The following is a 9,915-nucleotide window of genomic DNA, read 5'->3' on the forward strand; positions in this document are numbered from 1 at the left end:
CAATAAGAAAAGATCAATGAAACTAAGAGCTGCTTCTTTGAAACAATGAACAAAATTAACAAACCTTCAGCTAGACTCATCAAGAAAAAAGCACACTCAAATAAATGAAATCAGAAATGAAAGAAGAGAAGTTATAATTGATACCACATAAATATGAAGGATCACAAGACCCTACTACAATTATACATACAATAAATTTAAAAACCTGGAAGAAATGAGTAAGTTCCTAGAAACACATAAGCTTCCAAGACTGGATCATGATGAAATAAAAAATCTGAAGAGACTGATTACTAGTAAGGAGATCGAATCAGTAATGAAAACTCTCCCAACAAACAAAAGTCTAAGACTAGATGACTATATGAGTGAATTCTACCAAACATTCAAAGATTTAATACCTATCCTTCTCAAACTCTTCCAAAAAATTGAAGAGAGAGTGCTTCCAAACTCATTTTTATGGGGCCAGCACTGCTCTAATAATAAAACCAGACAAAGACCCCCTCAAAAAAGAGAGAAAATTACAGGTCAGTACCCCTAATGCACATGCAAAAATCCTCAATAAAATATTAGCAAACAACTACAACAATACATTAAAAGGCTCATATACCATAATCAAGTGGGATTTATTCCAGGGAGAAAAGGATGATTCAACATCCACAAATCAGTCAATATAATACACCACATTAACAAAAGGAAGGATAAAAATCATATGATCATCTCAACAGATGCAGAGAAAAAGAAGTTAGCAAAATTCAACCATTTATAATCAAAACTCTCAACAAAGGGGGTATAAAGGAAATATGTCTCAACCATATATGACAATCCAACAGCTAACATCATACTCAATGGTGAAAAGTTGAAAGCTTTTCATCTAAGATCTGGAACAAGACAAGGATACCCACTCTCGCCACTTTTATTCAACATAATATTGGAAGTCCTAGCCACAGTAATTAGGCAAGAAAAAGAAATAAAACCATCCAAATTGGCAAGAAAGAAGTAAAAGTATCACTATTTATAGATGACATGATACTATATGCAGAAAATCCTAAAGACTCCACCAAAAGACTGTTAGAACTAATAAATTAATTTAGTAAATTTCAGGATACAAAATCAATATACAGAAATCTGTGGTATTTCTATACACTAACAATGAAGCACCAGAAAGAGAAATTAAGAAAACAATGCCATTTACAATTACATTAAAAGAATAAAATACCTAGGAATAAATTTAACCAACAAGCAGAAAGTCCTGTACACTGAAAATTATAAGACACGGATGAAAGAAACTGAAGAAGATACAAAATAAATGGAAAGATATTCCATGCTCATGGATTGGAAGAATCAAAATTGTTTAAATGTCCATACTACCTAAGCAATGAACAGATTCAATGCAACACCTATCAAAATTCCAATGGCATACTTCGCAGAACAAGAACAAATAATTTGAAGATTTGTATGGAGCCACAAAAGATCCTGAATAGCCAAAGCAATCTTCCACAAAAGATCCTGAATAGCCAAAGCAATCTTAAGAATGAAGAACAAAGCTGGAGGTGTCATGCTCCAATTTCAAACTATACTACATAGCTTATAATAACCAAAACAGTAAAGTACTGGTATAAAACCAAACACACAGATCAATGGAAAAGAAGTGAGAGCCCAGAAATAAACCCACACATATTCGGACAATTAATCTACAACAAAGGAGCCAAGAATATAAAATGAAGAAAGGACAGTCTCTTCAATAAATGATGTTGGGAAACTAGACAGCTACATGCAAAAGAAAGAAATTAGACTATCATCTTACATAATACACAAAAATTAACTCAAATAGATTAAAGACTGGAATGTAGGACCTGAAACCATAAAATTCTAAAAAAAAAAAAAATAGGCAGTCAGCTCTTCAATATTGATCTTAGCAACATCTTTGTGGCTCTAACTCAAAAGGCAAGGGAACAAAAGCAAAAATGAACTATTGGGACTCTTTTAAACTAAAAAGCTTCTGCAAGGCAATGGAAACCACCACCAAAATGAAAGGCAATCTACTGAATGGGAGAAGATACTTGCAAATAATATATATCCAAAACATATAAAGAACTCATACAACTTAACAACAACAACAACAACAAAAACCTAAACAATATGATTAAAAAAATGGCCAGAGGATCTAAATATACATTTCTCCAAAGAAGACACACATATGGCCAACAGGCACATGAAAGGGTGCTCAACATCACTAATGATTAGGGAAATGCAAATCAAAACCACAAGATATCACCTAACACTTGTGAGAATGGCTATCATAAAAAAGACAAACAATAACAAGTGTTGATGTATACTGTACACTGTTGGTGGGATTGTAAACTGGTGCAGCCACTATGGAAAACAGTATAGCAATTTCTCAAAAAAATTAAGAATAGAACTAACATATGACCCAGCTATTCCACTTCTGGGTATTTATCCAAAGAATATGAAAACACTAATTTGAAAAGATATATACACCCCCATGTTCATTGCAGAATTATTTACAATGACCAAGCTATGGAAACAACCTAAGTGTCCTCTGATATGAATGGATAAAGAAGATGTGGTATATTTATACAATGGAATATTAGTTGGTCATAAAAAATGGGAAATTTTTCATTTGCAACATTATGGTTGGGCCTTGAGGGTATTATGCTGAGCAAAATATGTCAGACAGAGAGATAGACAAATACCATAGGATTTTACTCATATGTGGGATTTAAAAAACAGAACAAATGGGCCAGCTGACAGTAACGAGGCTGAGAGGCTATTCACAGAGTAAGTGAAGATGAATGCCAGAGGACTCGGATCTCAGTTAAAGGACAGTATTCTAGTTACTGAACTTTCAGCAAGTGGACCTTTTGAAAGTCATGATCTTCTTCGAAAAGGCCTTCCTTGTGTAAAAAATGAACTTTTGCCCAGTCATCCTCTTGAATTATCAGAAAAAAATTTCCAGCTCAACCAAGATAAAATGAATTTTTCCACACTAAGGAACATCCAGGGTCTGTTTGCTCCACTAAAATTACAAATGGAGTTCAAGGCAGTGCAGCAGGTGCAGCGTCTTCCATTTCTTCCAAGTTCAAACCTTTCACTGGGTATCTTGAGGGGTAATGATGAGACTACTGGATTTGAAGATATTCTTAATGACCCATCACAAAGTGAACTAATGGGAGAACCACACTTGATGGTGGAATATAAACTCGGTTTACTGTAATCTCTTGTGCTGTTCATGAAAATAGAGGGACTGCATGTTGTTTATAGTCATCTTTTTACTATAATTTGATGTACACAACATTAAAAGTACTGACACATGAGAAAAAAAACAGAACAAATGAACAAAAATGAAAACTAAAAAACTCATAGTTACAGACTAGTGGCTACCAGAGGGAAGGGGTTTGGGGAGTGGGAAAAATGGGTGAAAGGGATCAACTAAATGGTGATGGATAGTAACTAGACTTGTGGTGGTAATCACTTTGTAACGTATGTATACAGATGTTGAATTATAAAGCTAATACACATGGAACACATTTTCTTTTCAAAAAAGAACTGAGGGTTGCTGGAGTGGAGGGGGTGGGAGGGGTGGGGTGGCTGGGTGATGGACCCTGGGGAGGATATATACTATGGTAAGTGCTGTGAATTATTTAAGAGTGATGAATCATAGACCTGTACCCCTGAAACAAATAATACATTATACGTTAATAAAAAAATTTTTTTTAATTTTTAAAAAAGGAAACATGAAAGATTCCAAATAGACAGCAATCTAACTCTATGCATTAAGGAACTAAAACAAGAACAAGCCAAGCCCAAAGTTGGCAGAAGACTGGAAATAATACAGATTAGAGCAAAGATAAATGAAATAGAGAACTGAAAAACAATAGAAAAGATTAACCAAACTAAGAGTTGTTTCTTTGAAAAGATAAAATTGACAAATCTTTAGCTAGACTAACCAAGAAAAAAAAGAGAGAAGACCCAAGTCAACAAAATTATAAATGAAAAAAGAGACATTAAAACTGATACCACAGAAGAACAAAGGATCATAGGAGATGTCTATGAACAACTATATGCCAACAAACTGGACAATCTACAAGAAATAGAAAAATTATTTAAAACATACAACTTACCTAGATGAAATCAGGAAGAGATAGAATATATGAGTAGATCAATTACTAGAACAAAGGTTAAATCAGTAACCAAAAATCTCTCAATGGAGAAAAGCCCAGGACTAGATGTCTTCGCTGGTAAATTTTACCAAACATTTAAAGAATAATTAACACTAATCCTGATACGCTCCCTAAAAAATCAAAGAAGAAGAAACACTCCAAAATTCATTTTATGAGGCAGCATTACCCTTGCACCAAGATTAGAAAAAGACACTACTAGAAAAGAAAAGTACAGGCCAATATCCCTGATAAAAATAGATGCAAAATTTTCAATAAAATACCAGCAAATCAAATCCAGCAGCACATTAAAAGAACCATTCACTATGATCAAGTGGGATTTATTCCTAGGATGCAATAATGGCTCAATATACACAGATCAATCAATGTGATACATCCCATTAATAGAATGAAAGACAATCATATGATTATCTGACAAAATTCAACATCCACTCATGATAAAAACTCTTAACGAATTAGGAATAGGAAAAACATCTGTCAACATAATAAAGATCAGATATGACAAGCCCATAGCTAATATTATACTAAATGGTAAAGAACCAAAAGTTTTTCCTCTAAGATCAGGAACAAGACAAAGGTACCCACTCTCACCACTCCCTATTCAACATAGTACTGAAAGTCCTAGCTAGAGCAATCAGACAAAAAGTATCAGATTTGCAAAAGAAAAAGCAAAGTTGTCTCTATTTGCAGATGACATGATTTTATTCATAGAAAATCCTAAAACGTCAACCAAAAAATTATTAGATCTAATCAATAAATTCAGTAAAGTTGCAGTATACAAAATTAACATACAAAAATCAATAATATTTCTATACACCAACAATGAATTTTCTGAAAAATAAAGAAATCAATTTCATTCACAATGGCATCAAAAACAATAAAATACTTAGGCATAAATTTAACTGAGGAAGTGAAAGATCTCTAGTCTGAAAACTCTAAGACTTTCATAAAAAGAAATTAAAGAAAACACAAATAAATGGAAAGATATCCTGTGTTCATGGATTGGAAGAACTAATGTTGTTAAAATGCCAATATTACCAAAAGCTATCTACTGATTCAATGCAATTACTATCAAGATTCTAATGGCATTTTTTACAGAAGTAGAAAAACCACTCCTAAAATTTATATGAACCATGAAAGACCCTGAATAGCCAAAGAAATTCTAAGAAGAACAAAGCAAAAGACATCATACTCCTTTATCTCAAGCTATACTATGAAGCTATAGTATTCAAAACAGATGGCACTGGCATTAAAACAGACACACAGACCAAGGGAACAGGATTGAGAAGCCCAAAATAAACCCAAGCATATATGGCCAACTGATATTTGACAAGGGAGCCAAGAATACTCAATGGAGAAAAGACAGTCTCTTCAATAAATGGTGCTGGGGTAAATGGATATTCACATGTAAAAGAATGAAACTGGACCCCTATCTAACACCACTCACAAAAATTAACTCAAAATGGATTAAAGATTTAACTATAAGTCTGAAACTATGAAACTCCTAGAAAACAAAGGAATAAAGTTCCTTGACATGGGTCTTGGAAATGATCTTTGTTAATATGAAACCTGAAGTACAAGCAACACAATCAAAAACTATCTCTCATTCTCTCTCTCTCAAATAAATAAAAATAAAATCTTTAAAAAAAAAAACAAGTGGGACATCAAACTAAAAAGCTCTTGTACAGCAAAAGATACCATCAATTAAGTACAACGACAACCTACAGAATGAAAAAATATTTGCAAACTACATATCTGGTAAGGGGTTAATATGTGAAATATATAAAGAACTTATACAACTCAATAGCAACACACACACACACACACACACACACACACACACACACACACACACAAACCAATTAAAAGGGGGGGCAAAAGACCTGAATTGACCTTTTTCTAAAATATATATATATATATATAAAGCCAACAAGTACATAAGAAAAAATGCTCAACATCACTAGTCATTAGAAAAATGTAGATTAAAACCACATTAGGATATCACCTCATGCCTGTTGGAATAGCCATCACTAAAAAGATGAGAGATAACAAATGTTAGCGTGGCTATGGGAGCCCTTTTGTGCACTGTTGGCAGAATTGTAAATTGGTATAGCCACTACAGAAAACAGGATGAAGGATCCTCAAAAAAATAAAAGGAGAACTACAATATGGTCCAACAATTACACTTCTGGAAATATACCCAAAGAAAACAAAAACACTAATTCAAAAAGATATCTGCACCTCCATGTTCATAACAGCATTATTTATAATAGTTAAGATTTGGAAACAACCTAAGTGCCACTGATGGATGAATGGATAAAGAAGGTGTGGTATAAACACACACACACACACACACACACACACACACACACACACACACACACACACACATAATGGAATACTATTCAGCCATACAAAATGAGGAAATCTTATTATTTGTGAGAACATTTGTGAAAGTATTATGCTAAATGAAATAAGTCAGATGGAGAAAGACAAGTACTGTATGATATCACTTACATGTGTAATCTAAAAAATAAATGAATGAATAAATGAATGAATGAATGAATAAAAAATCAAACTCATAGAAGAAGTGATCAAACATGCGGTTACCAGAGGCTGAGGATTGGGGGAAGGGGAATTAGAGCAAGGTGGTCAAAAGTACAAATTTCCAGTTATAAGATAAATAAGTACTAGGGATGTAATGTACAACATGATGACTGTAGCTAACACTGCTGCAGTATATACAGGAAAGTTATTAAAAGAGTAAATCCAGGGGCGCCTGGGTGGCTCAGTAGGTTAAGAGTCTGCCTTCAGCTCAGGTCATGATCCCAGTGTCCTGGGATCAAGCCCCGCGTTGGGGTCCTTGCTCAGGGGGGAGCCTGCTTCTCCATCCCTGCCCCTTGCTTGTGCCTTCTCTCTCTCAAATAAATAAAATTATTTAAAAAAAAGAGTAAATCATAACACTTTTCATCACAAGCAGATTTTTTTCTCTTTGTTTTCTTTGTATGGTATCTATAGAGATGAATGTTATCTGGACTTATTGTGATAATCATTTAACAACATATGGATATCAAACCATCATGTTGTAAGCCTTAAACTTATACACAATGAATGTCAATGATGTTTTAATAAAACTGGGGGGGAGGGAAGTTACAGTATGTTACATTATGACCTATCTGTTCCACTATGATGTATTTATCTAAGAAATGAAAACATATGTCAATATAAAGATTTGTACACTAATATTCAGAACAGCTCTATGTAGCTCAGCTTCAAAAAAAAAAAACAACATTCAAATGTCCACCATCAAATGAAAACAAATTGTGAAACTGCCATACAATGGAATACTACTCAGCAATAAAAAGGAATAAACTATTGATACGCATAACATGGGTGACTCTTAAAATAATTATATTGAGTGATACAAGTGAGACAATAAGTGAGTATATACTCTATAACTATCTTTAAACAAAATTTCACTAAATGTTACCTAATTTACAATGACAGAAAACAAATCACCAATTGCCTAGGAAGACAGGAGAGGAGAGATGGATCAATTACAAAAGGGCACAAGAAACCTCTTGGGGATGATGGATATATTCATTAATTTGATATGATAATGGTTTCCCAAGTGTGACAGGTATGTTAAAACTCATCAAATTGTATATTTAAATATGTGCAGTTTATTTTACAATAACATGTTTTAATGAAGCTGCAAAAGTATAGAAGTATTCATTTCTACACACTTACATAAATTCATATTCATTTTCTATAGTTTTTGCCAATCTTCTAGGTACAAAATGGTATCTCACTTTCAAAATTTTTTTGATAAAAATTGCAAGTATTTTTCATACATTTTATTGCCACCATTTTTAAAATTTATCATCTCCCATATAGATTAACTATTCTATGGTCACTGACAAGCATTTAAAAATTATCTCTTTGAAATAATTTTAAAATCCTAGTATGTGAAGATTAATTTTTTTCATTTTTAATGAACTTGTTACAGTCTCATATTCTACAAGTTTAGTTAATTTTCTCAGACTCCATAACTGTGTTTACTGTGGGGTGTGGGTGTGTGTGTATATATGTGTATGTATGCCATTTCCTCAAGAGGCCACATTTAACATGATTACACAGTGGACTCTCAGACTTTTAGAAGACTCATGAAGAGAAAAATAATTTTGTTTTACACAACAATCGAGAACGTCCAAGGGGATTTTGTACAAGAAGTTCACATATTAAGTTTAATTTCAATAAGTAACTGCCTGTAAGGGTTATAATCAAGTTTGTGTTTAATAATTACTGTGATTTTAAAGAAAAAATTCTCTCCCTGTCAAATTTTTTGCCAGACCTATTCAAAAATTATTTTTTTCAACAATTATTAATTGGGGCAATAGAATCTTAATATAGCACTATGTTTTCTGGGTAACAATGCAAATAGAGAAATATGCAGTATGTAACAAGAGCCTAAGGGATAAGAACATATAGATGATAAACAGTTGAAAGTTAGCTACTGCATACTTTTCTTTTAAAAAGAATAGTGTAAAGTTTAACCCTCACTTTTAAGCAAAATGTCAGAAAAGACAAACAAAAGTGAATACTGAGAAATTAGTGTAGTAGAAAATTTTCTTAGACATTTTCACCATTACTTTTATGAGTTGTAGATAGTCCCTCAGGTGTGAATCACATTTCTCCTCACATAGAGGTCACCGATTAACATGTCTTTCTAATGGTATACCCTCTGTCCACATGCATTTTGTTAAAGAACCTATTTTAAAGAATGATTGAATGATTTAAATGAACATCAGTGTCATAAAGGTACACTTCAGCAATTTTTTGACAGTGACTAGTTTTTCTAGCAAGTTACATAAATTATAATAATTATTACTAATGAGAATAATGGCTACGTTTTATTGAATATCTACTATATACTAGGCATTATACTAGGTATTCAATTTTCCCTAATTTTTCACAGTAGCTAGTATTGTCTACATTTTACAGATGAGGAAAAGTGAGGGTTTCCCTGCTTCAAGCATAGGATTTCTGTTACCAGTGGGAAAGTCTGTGTTCTATGAATGGAGGTCTCTCTCCTTGGATTCCTCACGAGAAGATCTATGTGGGGACCAGTGCTTGATCAAAAATAGACAACCAGAAGGAAAGTAGCAAACACCAAGCAGTTTATTAAAACAAAGTACACTCTCAGGGTGGGAGAGTGGGCAGGTTCTGCAAGGTGGAACCAGCTCCTATGCTGTTTTAGGATTGGATATTATTGGGTCTCTCTGGGCTGGGAGGAGCTGTGGCATACACTGGGGTGGTCTCTAATGGAGGCTGCTTCCAATTATTTGGGAAATTCCTCCCACAGGTTGGGAGGGCCAGTTTTTGACCCTACAGTGTTTGGACCTGAACCATCAAGGCAGCATGGGGACTGGGGGGGCGGGCAGTGGACATTATAATACAAATGCTTTATAATGAAACTAAAGGTTACCCTGGATCAGAGGTAGAAGAGAGGCTTGCTCTGCACCTGTGGCTCTTTTTTTTTTTTTAATTTTTTTTATTGTTATGTTAATCACCATATATTACATCATTAGTTTTTGGTGCAGTGTTCCATGATTCATTGTTTGTTCATAACACCCAGTGCTCCATGCAGAACGTGCCCTCCTCAATACCCATCACCAGGATAACCCATCCCCCTCCCCCCCTCCCCTCTAGAACCCTC

General features: G+C 33.8%; 1 pseudogene; it reads left to right on the forward strand.

The window, feature by feature from the left end:
• The first annotated feature begins 2,806 nt into the window (after nucleotides 1–2,806).
• LOC112821836 (proteasome maturation protein pseudogene) lies at nucleotides 2,807–3,323 on the forward strand (annotated as a pseudogene).
• The last annotated feature ends 6,592 nt before the right edge of the window (nucleotides 3,324–9,915 follow it).

This window comes from Callorhinus ursinus, unplaced genomic scaffold, assembly GCF_003265705.2.
Source record: "Callorhinus ursinus isolate GAN/ISIS: 27379988/994484 unplaced genomic scaffold, GSC_fseal_2.0 scaffold8, whole genome shotgun sequence".
NCBI lineage: Eukaryota > Metazoa > Chordata > Mammalia > Carnivora > Otariidae > Callorhinus > Callorhinus ursinus.